Below are 20130 nucleotides of genomic sequence, written 5' to 3'. Positions count from 1 at the left end.
GTCCCAAAAAGCCAATCGTCAAGCTGTTGACGGTTGAGCAACCAAGTATTGTAATTGATTTGTTAATAAATAAAATATATTTGGCATCTTCATCATAAGCTTTCATCTTCTAATGAACTCCGTTGTTATGATGAAGTCCTTAGGACTATTTAGATTCGATAAAGAGAGGATTTATCGATTAGTCCTTAAAACTGTTCACGACCAAATGATAGGCTGTTAATAAGGACGACAGCTTCTATCGAGCATAGGTCGCTGTAGGCCATATGGGTTGGTTGTCCTCTTAACCAAAGAGTGTGGAGACACTGGTATGGCATACAGGTGAGATATAAGGGTACATCATCATTGAACGTGACCAACTCCAGAGTATTCTACTGTCGAGAATATCTCTGATGGGATATAGGTATAAGTGTCCCTTAGACCTGAGATCGCCTCAGTGACTTGCAAGCAACTCACTGTGCTTTGGTACTGGACTAACTGAATTTCTAATTCAGGGACGGAAGGCTTCTGGGCACAGTCAAGTACTTGCGAAGTCAAAGTGTGATCGAGATGGGATTGACCACTCCAAGAGTTGGAGAAGAATGAGTCGCTGTATTTCAATTTAGCAAAACCTTGGCCAGGGTAATCCATCAGATGGATTTGATATTTTGAAATACAATTGGACAACCTGATCAGAGTTGACAGTTAAACTCTGGGTGTCCTATGATCATTTTGGTCAAGGGGATGAATTATATGAAAACTATATCCGCATGGGTTCTAAGGATGTTGTTCTACACATTCGACCTATCCGATCGTCGGGTACCATTGCTAGATGGTCACTTCGATTGGTATAGAATTTGTTCCTATGCTACCGGCTTAGGTTCGGATCTATGAGGTCACACACATTAGAGTTCATGATCCGATCGGATGGTTGATCAACGATTAAGAATCATTATAGGGTTAAATAATCAATACGATTGACATTTAACCCAGTGCAAGTGTTGCAGGAGGATCGATTAGCAATTTGATTGCTAATTGGCTTAATTTGATTAAGCCAATGGGCTGAGATTAAGTCTAATTAAATATAATTTAATTAGATTTAGTTTGGGCTTGATTGATCAAGTCCAATTGGTTTATTGGATAAGCCAAGTGCAAGAAAAAAACTAGTCCTAGTTCAACTAGGACTTGGGTCAATCTAATTTCTAATTTGATTAAAAAATTAAATCAGATTTAAATCTAATTTAATCTGATTAAATTAGGTTCTTAATTAGGTTAAGACCTATTTTAATTGGGTTGATCAAATTTTGATTTGATTTGGTTTGGAAAACCAAATTAAAACAAGTTATGAGACAGAATCCTAGTAGGACTAGGATTCCACCTTGCGCCACATAAACCTTCTCCACGCCCTCTCTCTTATTCAATGCCAATCTCCACTTATTTTGTGCGACAAAAGCCCTCTCCCAGATCTCTCCCACGTTCACAAAAGGTCTCCTCTCTTCTTTCTTACATGGAAGGTGATTTGGATCAAATCTAAAAGGAATAAGTTTGGATTTCGAATTCTATGAGATAGAGTTTTAGAAATCCAAAACTCTTTCAATTTTGCACCGAATTTATCTAATTTTTTTTTGGAATTTTCGTGGCTTTTAGGGTTTACATTGTACACCCTTTTCTGGTGATCCATGCACAAAATATGGAGGAGGTGCTCAAGAGTTGGGCGTCCCTTAACTTGCCATGTTTGGATAAGCCTTGACTAGGTGTTTGACTTAGACAAGGACTCTATCATATCTCTCTATATAAGATGAGTTTCTTCATGAAATTTTAAGAAGAGATAGATATTTGAGAGACCTTTCTGCCATCCAAAAATCAAAGATAAATACCTTTGGGTCGTGGAGATATAAAAGACGCAAGTTTGGGTGTCTAGAGAGAAAAACGTGAAGAAGAAGAGGGTCTTCTTCTAGGGTTTTTATTTTCATATCTTTCCTCCTTCCATCTTGAGTTTCCTGAGAGCGTCTCAGATCTGAAACTCCTCCTTCTACTTTTCATCTTTGGAAGAGTCCAAATCAAGAAGAAGGAGGTACCTGATCAACCATCAAAGAAGGATCAGCGCAGTACTAGCATACTGTGCTGATTTCCTGAAGCAGGACTTCTGATCGAGATTCGTGGGCTCGTGTGGACGACTCCTAGAGGCCGGACACGTGTGCAGCTTGCAACATCATCCTTAAGCCCGGATCAGCGAGGTTAGAGCGTCTAACTTGCAAGGTAATAGATCTGATCTATTATTTAATACATACATTAGATGTAGCTAGTATAGAAACATGTTGATATGATCAACATGTAGTTCATACTATATTTATATATATTTTAATTTTTGATTTAATGCTATGTAATAATCATGTAATAGGATCTTAGATCTAGAGATTTTTTGATCTTAGAAAATAAATTTTGATTTATTTTAGTCTTCCGCTGTATGATCTTGAAAAAGTTTCAAGATCTAACCCTGAAACCCTAGATCTGGTTCCATGAATTGGTATCAGAGCCTAGGTTCTTTATTACATGATTATTTATACATGCTTAGATTATTTTTTAGATTAGATCTAATTTATAATCTGATTATTAAATCTGAAATTAAAATTTTAGATCAATCACAAACTGCAAGGTTGTCCTGCTGTAAGGTTTACCCCTTACAGTGCAAAGGTTGTCCTAGTTTGTGTAGATCTATCTTTAATCATAAATTTGTTAGATATGATCTAGATTAAATTTATGATTTATTAGATTTAAAAGATGTTTAAATCTGAAATAAAATCTCTTTGTTAATAATTTTTGTGCAAACAAATTGTTTAAAGTTGAAATTGTTTCAATTACATGAACCTGTTTAGATTAGATCTAAAGTAGTTTCATGTTTATTTCACTTGCATCTTGATTCGGAATCAAACATGCAATATGGTTAATAGAATCATATTGTAAAATTATTTTACAAATATGAAAATATTTTTTGAAAAGCCAAACCCAACCCTCAGCCCAAAACTTAATTAAGAATTAAGAAGTTGTTTGATTAGGTTCTAGGATTGTGAATTGAAGAACCTAAGACACGAATCATAACACATTGGGTTAATGGGTTAGTGGGAACTAGGTCCATTAATTGGGTTAGACCTATGGTTAGATTAAAGATGGACTTAATTAGAGAATTGACTAAATCTAATCAATTGTTGTCTTAGATTAGGTCAAGGATTCTCTAGATCAATTACAATAGTTGTAGTTGGTCAAGTCCATGTCTTTAACGAGAACCAAATGGACTTGATTCTTGGCTAAGCGGTCTAGCACGAACTGTTAGGTTGATCTAATCAAAACTAATTAAACCAGTTGGTGTCTAAGGTAAACCAGACCGGTGGTTTTTAATTGGGAGCCCGCTTACCTGGCCATTCATGATGGTGTCTAAGGCAAGCTTTGGCAGACCCTCCCACTGATCGAACTTACCTGACCTCTTGGTGAAATTATGTTTTGATCGGATCACTTGACTATTCGAGCTGACCCATGTCAGCTAGGTAAATCAGTGTGACTGATTTAGGTGCTCCTAGACCAGCCCTGGTCTCCCTTAAGCTGACTTGGTGAAGCCAGTGGGAGGATCATGATAAGCTGGTTCATCTGACCTCATCCTCTATATTATTTAAATCCTCTAAAATTATTAGGTCCTTAAAATGATAAAGTTATGGAGATAACTGAGTCATAGCCTCCCATTAAGGTGTTTGATAATGAGTCCATGAACTCAATAATCATTGCAGACCCAAAGGCCTGGTGCTTGTTGACTAATGGAATTATCACTCATCATATGATGACTTGGAAGTATCTCTCTAATGGTGGTTAGTGAGCCAACCAAAGTTGGGCTTAATCATTCGTTGGTTAGATACACCAAGTATGATCATGTTAATGGTTGGACCTAACTGGATCCTTACAGTGGAGGCCAAAGCCTACTGATTAGGTTTCTGGGGCAAAATTAAAATTACTAGAAATTATTTAGAGAAATAATTGGTTATGAACCTACCCTTAGATGTACATGGGTTGGCCAACCAAAGTTGGGCTTGTGTGCAGTCTAAGTGGATTCTAGTACCCGCTAAGGAATTAGTGTAATTCCTCGAGTTGGAGGTAGAGGCTACCAATTCGAATAAAATAGTGGGAGAAACCTTTTGATTAAAGTCCAAATCTTTAGGTTTAATGAATCAATTACTAATTAGGTTATGGTTCTCCTTTGTGCAAATATGGCCACTTCCCTATCGCTCCGATCATTGTTGGACAATGATAAGTTGGTGGGACCCAACTTCGGTAGCTGGTACCGAAAGTTGAAGATAGTCCTGGAGCATGAACGGATCCTATATGTGATAATGGATCCTGCACCTGAGGAGCCAGCTGTCAATGCACGTGGAACAGTTAGAGACACTTACCAGAAGTGGCTCAGTGACCGGACCACGGTGCGCTGTATCATGCTGGCTGCTATCATGAGCGACGAGTTCAGTCGCAGATTCGAGATGGCTCAGCCAAAGGACATGCTTCAAGTGTTGGAGGATACCTTTGGCACACCCGATGACGTAGAGAGGCACAAGACTAGTTGTGCCATCTTCAACGCCAAAATATGGGATGGAGTCTCTATCACTGATCATGTATTGTACATGATCGAGCTGATGGAACGATTGAGCAAGCTCGGCTTTCCCTTGCATGAGCAGCTTGGGAAAGATGCAATACTGAACTCACTGCCCAAGTCTTGTCTCCCATTCCTCACTCATTATAGAATGACAAAGCCTGAAGTAAACTACCATGGGTTAATGGGGTTGCTTCAGAACTTTGAGAAGGATCACCAACTCCTCAAGGAGTCGGTGAACTCAGTGAACTCAGTGGGAGGTTCATCTTCTGGTTCTCGACCCTTTGAGAAAGGAAAGAAGAACAAGAAGAAGAAAGTCAAGAAGGTGCAAGTTCAGGCTGGGACATCTGTGCAGAGCCAGACCAAAAAGATCAAGCCTGATAAGAGTCTATTCTACTGGCAAGCACCCTAGATTAGATAGTGTGTCAAATATCTACTTATGGCATTGGAGGCTAGGTCATATAAATAAGAACAGAATAAACAGGTTGACTCAAGAGGGAATCCTCAAAGTCAGTGATTGTGAATCACTTCCAACCTGTGAGTTCTGTCTTCTTGGTAAAATGACCAAGTCACCTTTTACTGGAAAAGATGAGAGAGCTACTGAGCTCTTGGGCCTAGTACATACTGATGTATGTGGGCCCATGAGCACCAGTGCTAGAGGTGGATATTTCTACTTCATAGCTTTCACGGATGACCTATACCTATATGGATATGTCTATCTGATGAAACATAAGTCGGATTCATTTGAAATGTTCAAACGATTCTGAAGTGAAGTAGAAAAATAAACTGGGAAGAGTATTAAAACTCTTCGATCTGATCGAGGAGGAGAATACCTTTCTAGTGAGTTTCTCACATATCTAGGAGAGAATGGGATTCTCTCTCAATGGACTCCTCCAGGAACACCACAGCATAATGGTGTGTTTGAAAGGAGGAATCGGATTTTGTTAGACATGGTCCGATCCATGATGGGTTTTTGCTAGCTTGCTGATATCCTTCTGAGGATATGCACTCGAATCGGCTTGTTATCTGTTAAATAGAATTTCAAGTAAGTCTGTAATTAAGACTCCATATGAGATATGGACAGGGCGTAAGCCAGTACTTTCACACCTTAGGGTCTGGGGGTGCCCGGCCTATGTCAAACGATTAGTCACAGACAAACTTGGACCTAGGTCTGACAAATACTCATTCATAGGGTACCCCAAAGAAACAAAAGGATATTTTTTCTACCATGCTGATGAACAAAAGGTGTTCGTCAGCCTTAAGGCAATCTTTTTAGAAAAGGAGTTCCTTGGTGAAGGAACCGTTGCCTCTAAGGTTGAACTTGATGAAGTTCAACAGGTAGAAGGACCGACACCAATAGCTGAACCTGAGTCGGATATGATTAGATCAGATCCGGAGCCCAATATACCTGCACCATTAAGGTGATCCGGTAGAGTACCGCGTCAGCCGGACAGATACTACGGTTTCTTGATCCGGGACGGTGATCCCATTGAACTTGATGAGAATAATGAGGATCCGATCACCTATATGGATGCTATGCAGAGACCTGATTCCGAGAAATGGCTTGAAGCCATGAAATCCGAAATGGAGTCCATGAAGGTCAACGATGTATGGACATTGGTTGACCCACCTGAAGGGGTTAAACCCATTGGGTGTAAATGGGTCTTCAAAAGGAAGAGGGGCGCAGACGGAAAGGTGGAGACCTATAAAGCCCGTCTGGTTGCCAAGGGGTATCGTCAACGTTATGGTATTGACTATGACGAGATATTTTCCCCTATGGCAATGCTCAAATCTATTCGGATAATACTTGCAATCAGCTGCCCATCTGGATTATGAGATCTGGCAGATGGATGTAAAGACAGCTTTCCTGAATGGAGAGCTGACTGAAGAGGTGTATATGATACAACCTGAAGGGTTTACATCCACAGATGAGTCCAAGGTGTGCAAGCTTCAGAGATCCATTTATGGACTGAAGCAAGCTTCTCGGAGTTGGAACATGCATTTTGATAAGGTGATCAAAACGTATGGCTTCATTAAGAATGGAGAAGATCCCTGCATCTATAAATGGGCAAATGGTCCAGTTGTGGTATTTCTTGTCTTGTACGTGGATGACATTCTCTTAATCGGGAATGACATCCCCGCACTACAGGGAATAAAAGTTTGGTTGTCATCACAGTTCTCCATGAAGGACTTGGGTGAAGCATCCTACATCCTAGGGATGAAGATCTATAGGGATAGATCTAAAAGGATGCTTGGGTTATCCCAGTCCATGTACATAGACACTGTGCTGAAGAGGTTCAGCATGGAGAATTTCAAGAAGGGCTATCTACCGATAGGCCAAGGAATTTCTCTCTCTAAGAAGGATTGTCCGACAACTCCTGAAGAGAGAGAGCGTATGAGTAGAGTCCCATATGCTTTAGCCGTGGGATCTATCATGTACGCCATGACATGTACAAGACCAGATGTGGCATACTCACTAGGAGTAGTGAGTAGATACCAATCTGATCCTGGAGAAAACCACTGGAAAGTGGTTAAAGCCATCCTTAAGTATTTGAGAAATACTAAGGACCAATGGTTGGTTTATGGCGAGTCAGATCTGAAACTTGTGGGGTTCACAGACTCCAGCTTTCAATCTGACCATGATGATAGCAGGAGTGTGTCGGGTTATATCTTTACTCTGAATGGTGGAGCCATCTGCTGGAAGAGTTCCAAGCAGCATACTGTGACGGACTCTGTTTGTGAAGCGAGTACATCGCAGCATCGGATGCCGCGAAGGAAGCTGTGTGGCTGAGGAAATTCATCAATGAGCTTGGAGTAGCATCCTCCTTCGATGGTCCAGTCCTGCTCTACTGCGACAGCACTGGTACCATAGCTCAGGTGAAGGAACCCAAAGCACATCAGCGGATGAAGCACATCTTGCACCGCTTCCACCTGGTCCGAGAGATCGTGGATCGAGGTGACGTCGACCTTCAGAAGATCGACTGAAAGGAGAACCTAGCCGACCCCTTCACTAGAGCCCTGGCAATAAAGGAGTTCGACAACCACAAGTCGAAGATGGGTATTAGATACTGTGCCGAGTGGCTTTAGGACAAGTGGGAGTTGTTGGGAAATGTGTCCCAAAAAGCCAATCGTCAAGCTGTTGACGGTTGAGCAACCAAGTATTGTAATTGATTTGTTAATAAATAAAATATATTTGGCATCTTCATCATAAGCTTTCATCTTCTAATGAACTCCGTTGTTATGATGAAGTCCTTAGGACTATTTAGATTCGATAAAGAGAGGATTTATCGATTAGTCCTTAAAACTGTTCACGATCAAATGATAGGCTGTTAATAAGGACGACAGCTTCTATCGAGCATAGGTCGCTGTAGGCCATATGGGTTGGTTGTCCTCTTAACCAAAGAGTATGGAGACACTGGTATGGCATACAGGTGAGATGTAAGGGTACATCATCATTGAACGTGACCAACTCCAGAGTATTCTACTGTCGAGAATATCTCTGATGGGATATAGGTATAAGTGTCCCTTAGACCTGAGATCGCCTCAGTGACTTGCAAGCAACTCACTGTGCTTTGGTACTGGACTAACTGAATTTCTAATTCAGGGATGGAAGGCTTCTGGGCACAGTCAAGTACTTGCGAAGTCAGAGTGTGATCGAGATGGGATTGACCACTCCAAGAGTTGGAGAAGAATGAGTCGCTGTATTTCAATTTAGCAAAACCTTGGCCAGGGTAATCCATCAGATGGATTTGATATTTTGAAATACAATGTGGACAACCTGATCAGAGTTGACAGTTAAACTCTGGGGTGTCCTATGATCATTTTGGTCAAGGGGATGAATTATATGAAAACTATATCCGCATGGGTTCTAAGGATGTTGTTCTACACATTCGACCTATCCGGTCGTCGGGTACCATTGCTAGATGGTCACTTCGATTGGTATAGGAATTTATTCCTATGCTACGGCTTAGGTTCGGACCTATGAGGTCACACACATTAGAGTTCATGATCCGATCGGATGGTTGATCAACGATTAAGAATCATTATAGGGTTAAATAATCAATACGATTGACATTTAACCCAGTGCAAGTGTTGCAGGAGGATCGATTAGCAATTTGATTGCTAATTTGCTTAATTTGATTAAGCCAATGGGCTGAGATTAAGTCTAATTAAATATGATTTAATTAGATTTGGTTTGGGCTTGATTGGATCAAGTCCAATTGGTTTATTGGATAAGCCAAGTGCAAGGAAAAAACTAGTCCTAGTTCAACTAGGACTTGGGTCAATCTAATTTCTAATTTGATTAGAAAATTAAATCAGATTTAAATCTAATTTAATCTGATTAAATTAGGTTCTTAATTAGGTTAAGACCTATTTTAATTGGGTTGATCTAATTTTGATTTGATTTGGTTTGGGAAACCAAATTAAAACAAGTTATGAGACAGAATCCTAGTAGGACTAGGATTCCACCTTGCGCCACATAAACCTTCTCCACGCCCTCTCTCTTATTCAACGCCAATCTCCACTTATTTTGTGTGACAAAAGCCCTCTCCCAGATCTCTCCCACGTTCACAAAAGGTCTCCTCTCTTCTTTCTTACATGGAAGGTGATTTGGATCAAATCTAAAAGGAATAAGTTTGGATTTTGAATTCTATGAGATAGAGTTTTAGAAATCCAAAACTCTTTCAATTTTGCACCGAATTTATCCAAATTTTTTTTTGAAATTTTGTGGATTTTAGGGTTTACATTGTACACCCTTTTCTAGTGATCCATGCACGAAAATATGGAGGAGGTGCTCAAGAGTTGGGCGTCCCTTAACTTGCCATGTTTGGATAAGCCTTGACTAGGTGTTTGACCTAGACAAGGACTCTATCATATCTCTCTATATAAGACGAGTTTCTTCATAAATTTTAAGAGGAGATAGATATTTGAGAGACCTTTCTGCCATCCAAAAATCAGAGAGAAATACCTTTGGGTCGTGGAGATATAAAAGATGCAAGTTTGGGTGTCTAGAGAGAAAAACGTGAAGAAGAAGAGGGTCTTCTTCTAGGGTTTTTATTTTCATATCTTTCCTCCTTCCATCTTGAGTTTCCTGAGAGTGTCTCAGATCTGAAACTCCTCCTTCTACTTTCCATCTTTGGAAGAGTCCAAATCAAGAAGAAGGAGGCACCTGATCAACCATCAAAGAAGGATCAGTGCAGTACTAGCATACTGTGCTGATTTCCTGAAGCAGGACTTCTGATCGAGATTCGTGGGCTCGTGTGGACGACTCCTAGAGGCCGGACACGTGTGCGGCTTGCAACATCATCCTTAAGCCCGGATCAACGAGGTTAGAGCGTCTAACTTGCAAGGTAATAGATCTGATCTATTATTTAATACATACATTAGATGTAGCTAGTATAGAAACATGTTGATATGATCAACATGTAGTTCATACTATATTTATATATATTTTAATTTTTGATTTAATGCTATGTAATAATCATGTAATAGGATCTTAGATCTAGGGATTTTTTGATCTTAGAAAATAAATTTTGATTTATTTTAGTCTTCCGCTGTATGATCTTGAAAAAGTTTCAAGATCTAACCCTGAAACCCTAGATCTGGTTCCATCACATATATGTTGAAGTTACCTTCTGAGAAGATTTTAGAGCTAGAAAACTATTATTTTATGCCTAAAATTATTAGGAACATTATTTTTGTACCGTTGCTATTGCAAAGAGGTTATGAAATAAATGGAAAGAGCAATAGTTGCTCAATTTCTTTTTCTAATGAAATTCTTTGTCATGACATTATTGATAATGGTCTTCTTATTCTATCTAATGACAATATTTTTTATATTGATAAAAGTAAAAAATGAAAGAGATAAGAAATAAATAACACTTTACTTTGGCATAGTCAACTTGATCATATAAGTGAGACAAGGATTAATAAGTTATACAAAAAAGAGTTCTTTGATTCTTATGATTATAAATCATTAGAAACTTGTGAATTTTATCTTATAGAAAAATGAGTAAGACTCCATTTAGTGGATATAGAAAAAGGACTAGTGAGTTATTAGGACCTGTACATACTGATGTATGTGGTCCTATGACAGCAAAAGCCAGAAGAGGATACTCTTATTTTATTCATTCACTGATGATTTATCTAGATTTGGATATGTGTATCTTATGAAATATAAATCCGAGGCCTTTAATAAATTTAAAGAGTATCAAAGTATGATCAAGAAATAAACTGAAAAAGATATTAAAATTCTTCGATCTGATTGAGGAGGAAAATACTTATCCAATAAATTTTTAGATCATCTTAAAAAAAATAAAATTCTTTTAGAATAGACTCCTCCTTATACATCATAGCTAAATAGTGTAGTAAAAAGGAAGAGTCATACTTTATTAGATATGGTGCAGTCCATGATGTCTTCTCTATTTTTTTTTGGAGATATGTCCTAAAATCTTTTATCTATATCCTAAATAGAGTACTTTCAAAATCTATACCAAGCACTCCATATGAGATATGAAGAGAAAAGAAGCCTAATCTTAAGTATCTTAAGATATAGGACTGTCCAGCTTATGTTAAAAGAAACTTTGGACATAAGCTGAGTGCTATGACAGATAAGTACTTGTTTGTAGGTTATCTTAAAAAGAGTATAGGATACCTCTTTTACCATTCTACTGAACAAAAGGTATTTGTCAGTAAACATGCTACTTTTATGGAAAAAAAATTATCCTAGAAAGAGGCAGTGGGAAGAAAATTAAACTTGGAGAAATTTAAGACCTATAAATAGAGGCACAAGATACTTCTCAACAAGAAATAACCATTGATGGGTACAACTACAAAATACACCTCCTCTCCAAAGATCGGATAAAGTGCGAAATACACCTCTAATGTATAGGTTCGTTATTGAGAATAATGAAGCCCACATCATTGAGAATGATGAACCTTTGATCTATACAGAAGCCGTCATGAGTAGGGACTCAGACAAATGGCTAGAGACTATGAAATCTAAAATGGACTCTATATACTCCAACCAAGTATGGACTTTAGTTGATGCATCAGAGAGTGTAATCCCTATTGGATGCAAATGGGTCTATAAAAAAAAGATTGGAGCAGATGGCCAAGTTGAAATCTATAAAGCCAGATTAGTAGCTAAAGGTTTCAGACAGAAACAGGGTATTGATTATGATGAAATATTTTCACCTATTACCATACTCAAATCTATACGGATTATGCTTGCAATAGCTAGATATTATGATTATGAGATTTGGCAATAGCAGCATACATGTCTCAGCCAGAAGGATCTATCTCAAAAGGGAGAATAAATCAGGTATGCAAGCTTAAGAAATTTATTTATGGATTAAAGCAAACCTCGATGAGTTGGAACATCTATTTTGATGTTATAGTCAAAGAGTTTGACTTTATCAAAAATATGAATGAATCTTATGTATACAAGAAGACTAGTGGGAGTGTCATTGTCTTCTTAGTTTTATATATAGATGATATATTTCTCATTAAAAATGATATCCGAATGTTACAATCGATCAAGATATGGCTATCAATTAAGTTTTCCATGAAGAATTTGGATGAAGCATCCTATATACTAGGTATAAAAATCTATAGGGATAGATCTAAGAGGATATTAAGCTTATCCCAATCCAAATATATAGATTTAGTATGAAAAAGGTTTAGCATGAATGGAAGCAAAAGAGGTTACTTACCCATAAGTCAAGGCGTACATCTCTCTAAAAGGATGTCTCCTAAAACATCGAAAGAGAGAAATAGAATGAGTTCTATTCCCTATGCTTCAGCAGTAGGATCAATCATATATTCTATGCTATGTACCAGGCCTGATGTTGCCTATGCCTTAGGCATAGTTAGTAGATTTCAGGCACATCCAAGAGAGGATCATTGGAAAGCAGTGAAAAATATTTTTAAGTACTTGAGAAGGACTAAAGATATTTTTCTAGTATATGGAAGATCTAATCTAAAACTAGAAGGCTATTTTGACTCTAGTTTCCAATTAGACCCTGATGATAGCAAGTCTACTTCAGACACTGTAAATGGTAGAGCAATTAGTTGAAAAAATTTTAAGCAGCAGACTGTAGTTGACTCAACCATTGAGGCAGAATACATAGCTACAAGTGAAGCTGCCAAGGAAGATGTTTGGATGGAAAAGTTCATCACTGAGTTGGATGTCATTTTTGAGATTGAAAATTCAGTACCACTTTACTATGATAATACTGGAGCAGTTACTCAAGTAAAGAAACCGAAGTATCATCATAAATCTAAGCACATTCTAAGGTGCTTTCATCTCATTCGTGAAATAGTCGAAAGACAAGATATAGTCATTGAATGAATAAAAATAAAGAATAACGTAGCAGATCCATTCATTAAGGCTCTACCACAGCAGTAGTTTGATTGCCACTTTGATTGTATAGGGATAAAATATAAGGGCGATTGGCTTTAGTGTAAGAGAGAGATTGAAAGGAGTATGCCCTACAAGCCAATCGAAATTTATATTTTTGATAAGTTTTTCTTGTAATCTTTCAGACTTATATAATTGATATTTTATAAATAAAAGGTATTTTTCATCATATGCTGTATCTTACTTTTTGTAATAATTATGATGAACTCTATAAATCAGGATAATAATTTTAGGATTATGATGAGATCATACCTATAAGACTTAAAATTTTAAAAATCTTGATTTAAAATATTTCTAGTCATAGGAGCATTGAGTAGGGGATCAATATTTCAGATAGACTAGCACTTCCTATGTATACTCGATGGAGAGGATGGCTGATCTCATAAGTCACTTGTGTGAGATACTGATACAAGAATGTAGGTGCTCATTAGAGAGTTCACTGAATTGATTCGGCTTAAGAAACGTCTTATAGAATCTACTTACCCATTCTTATAGTGGGAGTTGTGCATGTAATCCTTTGACCTAAGACTACCATAGAACCTTGTATACATGAATCCATATTTTAGTTCATATTCATTCATGACTTAGTCATGTATGGGATGATCTGGATATGGTGGAATGTATATGAAAGTTGTGAGTAGGTCAACATAGAATCGATCACTCCTAGTAAGAGAAGATCGCATCCTACTTACTATGATCGATTGATGATTTAGGAAGTCTTTGATCAAAATAGGATTAAAATTAGAAAAAATTTTTAATATTTCATTAATCGAATCATCATTAAAGATTAAGAAAAATATGAATATGATATTGAGTTTGACATCATTCCATATCCAGAATCATATTTGAGATGCAGGGAGCTCGCAAGATTGAATTATATGGTAACTTTCTACTGAAGAATATTTTTAATATTTTTATCAAAATTTTATATCTTTCGGATAGACATAATATGTTGCTAGACGTCAATCTTGATTTGTGTATTTGATCAAATTAAAGAGTTTAATTCGATTGTCAATTAGAAAGGATTTTAATTGTTGAAATTTGTTAGCTTGATTGGACCTAGATCAGTTGATTAAATTTTAATCAAATTAGATCGACTTACACTTGGACCCACTACTGACGAGATATGGAACCCAATGGGTCACACACAAAGAAAATTGATCAGGGGTCTAATTGGATTAGATTATATTTTTAAAATAGATATGCTAGCATATGTTGTAAATCCTAGCTCCTTATTTCGAATCGGGTTCAAAATTGATTCCATATTGGATGAATTAAATCCAAATTTATTCAAACCAATTTTGGGTTTGAGTTGGGTCAACCCTTGCCTGCATGAATCAAGGATTTAGTGCCATATAACCAGGTCTCCATGCATCAAGAATTTTTTCTTGCATGTGGGATGTGTGTTGTGCACAAAAGCAGACTTGGCGTCCCATGAGATGGGATGCTCCTTCCTCATCCTTATCCATTGTTTCTATGCTGAAAAAATACTCAGAGAATTGTGAGTTAATTCTGGTTATAGAGGAGTCCTTCTGTGGCTTAATCACTTCATGATGTAATTGTGGAAATTGGTTGAAGTTTAAAAACCTAGCTAAGTTAATTCATGCGCCACCTAAGAGTCCATGTTGTTAAGGACTCTAATCTAATTGTCATGCCACTTCTAATCTTTGATTTTTTTTCCACGCCATCTCCAGGTAAGCACCTAAACTTTGGTCCCTTGGATGGCCAAAATGCGTTGATGAGTGGTGGAGAAAAAATGCACCAAGTAAAGCCTTGCAACGCATCAGAGAAACATCGGGAAAAATGTTCCAAAGAGTCTTTCTGTGCAAAGTGTCTCTCGGATTCTTTTTTTGATGTTTCCATGTGTCAAATCCTTTCAGATGGGTGTGGAAATTTAGCTTGGGGAGTGAGATATTTTGGATGGATGCAAGATGGTGCGTGGAGAGGGCGCGAGACAAATCCAAGAGCATCCCATCGCTAACTATTTAAAGGGGGCTGCATCGGAGATTTGTTTCATTCAGATTTCTAAACCTATCTCTTCTTTCTTTTACAACCTCTCTCTATTGTCCAATTAGTCTCTTCCTTCTCTTATTAGGATAAGTCTAAAAATAGTAAGGACAAGTCTGATTTTAGGATAAAAGCCTAGGAAGAGATATAAGGAAGACAAGGAGAGAAGAAAGGTAAGGATAGGAAGGCTAGGAGAGAGGAAGAAGATCTTGAGGTCCTACTGTCCAAAAAAATTCTTACAGTGAGAATTTTAGAGGAGAAATCATTTTAAAGAGTTGATGTCCTGATCATAGCCCTGTGTGGATCACCATTAGAGGGCGAACACTTGGGTGCCTGGTAGAGGTTCTGCCAGATTTTGGAATAAGCATTGCAGGTATTCTTCTATAGCTTGAATTTTATTATGAATATACTATATGATTGTTAATAATTAAGGAGGTGCTAGTTTAAAAGTTTAATATTTAAGATTTCTTAATTTAAATTTTTTAAATCTATTATGCTTCCGTTGTGCATGTCCACCCTAAAACCCTACACCGCAATCATTCAATCTTGAAAAATCAAATCGAAGATCTCAGGATAATGTATCCAAAGATGACAAGACAGTCTCCAATTCTTCTCTCCTATGACTCTCATCTCTATAAATAGAGATAACTAAGGAATCCTCAAGATATGCAACTCTTTTGTACACTCCTTTCTATCTACTCAGCGGGTTCCTGACTTGAGCATCGGAGGGTCCCTACCGGAGCCAATCCTAGTCAAAGACTTATTTTGCAGATCCGATCACTGTCAGCCAGTCTGGCCCATGTCAGAAATCTGCTGCAACTCAAAGCATCTAGTGATTGATTTCTATTTTGTTAGAGGCACAGTTGCTCATGATTATCAGTATTTTGCTAGAGACAATCTTTGTTGTGGGGTTGTTTTGTTTTTGCCAAGAGTACTCTTAGTTGACCAGCAATGTAAATACATCCTGAAGGACAAAATGGGTGGCTAATGCCTCCCTTTCCATCAGAAAAACTTTTTTGTTAGAGACAAAGTGTCTCATGATGATCAAATATGATTCCACCAAAGACCAATTGATAGATACAAAGCATCCTGGTATGCCTGGCTTCATATTTTTTCTATCTAATCCAAATGTTCAGGATGGACTGTTATGATTGAGTCATACAAAAGCAAATCAAAGTATTTGGAAATTTTGCTCCAAGCTTTCCCAATTTTTAGGTTGCTAATGCTGTGACTTTGTTGATGTTGTTATGCGGCCGCACACAGTTTTGGTGCTTATCATGTAGTTGTAATAAATTCTAATAGTGTGCCATAAACACAACAAATTAAGATCTTTCACATGAGAGGAGCGAGAGTGATCCACTTGTTCTTGTTCCATTTTTCCCTTCTATAGCTTTGCTGTCATAGCCTAGTTGGAGTGGTATAGCCTAGTAAGGTTGGTCCAGATGATGTTATAAAGTCAAGATTGATTCTAATGCAATTTGATGCAACAATATTCTGGTTCAGTGACGGTGGGGCTCGAGAATATTTGATCTGATTCAAGTGTGATTAGACGAGATAGGAAACCTTTCCTAGTAGGTCTTCTTGCCGTAAGACTACACAGTGATACTGTTAAGCAATAAAGCAACCTGGCCTATTAGCTCTGTTAGTGAGAGCATTATGCTAATAACACGAAGGTCTCATGTTCAAGATATACACGCACAAGAAAAAAAGAAAAAAAAAAGGAAAGAAGAAAGAACATCATCCAATACATGTTATTGGATCTCTTCAAGTCAATATATTGAGCTTGCTGGGGAGAGCTCATGCAATGTTTATACAGGATGATGTTCATACACACAAGAATGAAATTGTAACTGATACTACTTTTTCTCCACAAATTATTAGCTCAGGGAAATTAATCTCATTCAAAAGGTTGACACTTCGGTTTGATCAAAGAAAAGGCCCGAAGGACCAGCATCAGTTTGCAATGCTAACATGACAAGTCCTTTAGCTCCTTCTTCGGTAGTTAGGATCCCGATATTCTATTTTACTTTAAGTTTTTTATTTGTTCCGTTGTTGCTTTTGTTTGTTTCTTTGTTCTTATCTTTGTACCTACTTAGTTTCTGTCCACTGTACTTGGTTCTGTTTCATTTTGCTTACAGCATTTATCTTTTATTTCTTTCTTTTTCATTTTTGACTTGCCCTACTTTTACTTAGTTTACCTACTGTAGCAGTTAGATTGCAGTTAATTTTTCTAGTTCATCCTGTTAGTTTTATTTACTGCAGTTAGTTAGTAATCAGTTTGTTCCTTCTGATAGCCTTACTTATTCTGTAGATAATTTATCTTTTTAGTTATAGTTCATAGTTTGTAGTTTACTTTTACCAGTAAGATAGTATACTCAGTAGTTTATTTGTTACGTTTATGTTCATTTACTTTGTTAGCTTATTTATAGTCTTAATCCTTCGTAGCCTTCAGCTTAGTCTATTTACTTTATGCTAGATAGCTTTAGTTTTAATTATTTTAATCATTTAAAATTTAGTTATAGTTTTATTTTTAATTATTAAAAGTCTAGTTTATCTTAAACTATTAAAGTTTTATATTTTCAAGTTATTAGTTGATATATTAACTGTTAGATGTATGCCCTAGATTCCAGATTGGCTGACACATTCCTGTACAAATCTAAAGGCAAATTTGTAATTTTGACTATAAATAAATAAAAAGGTTATTCTACTATCACATTGTGTACATTATGTCTGTGATACATCCTTTGAGTTAGTAGGAATGTTAATTCATATTTTCAAGAGTTGAAAATTTAAGGCATAAATTTACATAACTAACTCATAAACAGTTCCTGACCATAGGATCATCATGAGGATGGTGATCGATCTGAAAAGTTGGTGTATGATCGCTTTCTTAGGGTAGATGTGTCTTGAGTCTACGGTGTGGAGACACCGGAGTGAGAGTACAGGTATTCGTTGAGAACGAGAGTACTGAGCGTGACCATCTCTAGCAGTCATAAGGAAATCTACCTTCTCGTCGATGACTAGCTCGATGCTGCAACTGTGTCTAGTTTTTTGACCTGAGGTACATCGACAGTTCACCTTGAGTGTGTTATAGTTTGACTACACCATAACTCGATCTCCTAGCTATTCAGAACCCTGAGGTGTATGTTGGCTGTAGCATATTCATTGTAGGAACCAGATTGCACCAAGATGGGATCTATCAACCTCGATAGATAAGAGAAGTAGTCTTATGATGATCGAAAGATTGAGTCCTTAAGCCCATGGCCATGGCAGAGTGAAATAATGGAAAAGAGTTTTCTATTGGAGTTTCACATCGGATTCGGATCGATCGATTGATTCATATGATTGATGTTGGGTTTGACGAGTTCACCTTAACCCTAATTCAGTCGGGACTCATGATAGAAGAACTCAATCACACAGGTAGCTGCACCGAGAGGTTTGTCTTCATTTCTGATGGGTTGCCACCATATACTGTTAGGTATCACTAGTGGATTTTGGAAGCAATTAGAATGATCTTGATGATCGATCATTCTAATTGTCTGAATCAGAAGAGTTCTGGTTCATCGAAAGGAGTTTCGATGATGTCGATGATAAGATCACGACATGTCTCATTACCATACAAAAATGAATCTAACTGGATCACACAAATAAGAGTTAGGGTCTGGATGTCATTAATTGAGCTAGTCCAGTTCGATTGATTTGGATTATATCCAATTAGGTTCAAGAAAATCGTGCTAGCACACGATTGAGCCTAACTTTCTTCTCGTGTAATCTTTTCTATCTCGACTGAGCCAAATATGATTTGACTCACCTAGAGAATCTTGAGAAGGTTTTTCTCAGTCTGACTGGAGCCAGTCCAGCTCAGAAAAGACTTATCCTAATTTATGAGATAAATTTAAGACAACACCTGCTAATTCCTGTCACCTGCCATTTCCATTTTAGGACATTGGTCAAACGTTGACCCATGGACCTTGGACTGAAGGCCACTTGGTAAGAGGTCACTGGAGAGTTTTAGTGGAGTGTCCACCTACTAAATTAGCCCTCAAAGTGGGCACCATATTCAGATTGGGCGTGCACCCAAAGTGGATAAGGATAGAGTCCCATGAGATGAGAACTCTGATCCCTTGATCAACTTGGACTGTGGGGCGCCAATCTCACTGTGCTTATCCAGTGTTGGCACCAACAGTAGGAGGGATTATGGAGATTCTTTTAGATAATATCACTCCATCAATCAAAATTTTTTCAGAATTAATTGAAATTTTTTGATGGGTCGAATGATGTGGCATTGCATGGCGCAGCAGGGTCTATTTAAACCCTGTCTGCGCCTAGGGTTTAGAGACACTGCTCAATACCCAGCAAAAGCCTAAAACCCCTCCACTTCTCTATGCCCCTCTACTCCTCTCCCTCCCCTCTTCACGTCCAAGAGGTTGGGCATGCATCTGGTGCTTGTCTAAGGCGTGGTGGTTTCCTGATTAGAAGGCTGCAAAGATTTATCGAGAAGCTGCTACTCCAGCTTCAGAAGATCTTTTGAAGATCTTCCAGATCAGATCAAGATCTAATTTTTGGAGCAAAAATTTGTGAGGAGAAGATGATCCAAATCCTACTTGAGTGGATATCGGTAGAGGCCAGATGACTGCGTGGCTATTTTAGAACCTCGGGCATTGCTGCGATCATCTACAGGGCAATCTAATTACCCTAGAGGTATTTCTCTATTCTTCATATTTTCAGATTTAATTTTAGATTTAATATCAGATAATAGGAATTAGATCTAATAGATCTTAAATCTAAAATATCTAGGATAATTTTTGAAATATTTCGCCCTAGATCTCATTAGATCTGAAAGATCCTACAAGGAAAAAGTCGATTTTTCCTTCAACTGGTATCAGAGCCAGGTTGATGGCTTTATTTTAGATCTAATTTAGATCTGATTGTACACGAAGAGAAAGTTAGGCTCAATCATGTGCTAGCATAATTTTTTTGAACCTAATTGATCTAATCCAAATCAATCAAATAGGATCTGAAATCAAAAAAATTTAAAATTAAATCTAAGTAAATCTAACATGTATGAGATGCATGACTAGACTAGGAGTAGTTT

This window comes from Elaeis guineensis, chromosome 11, assembly GCF_000442705.2.
Source record: "Elaeis guineensis isolate ETL-2024a chromosome 11, EG11, whole genome shotgun sequence".
In the NCBI taxonomy this organism is placed as follows: domain Eukaryota; kingdom Viridiplantae; phylum Streptophyta; class Magnoliopsida; order Arecales; family Arecaceae; genus Elaeis; species Elaeis guineensis.
This window is presented reverse-complemented; position numbering follows the sequence as displayed.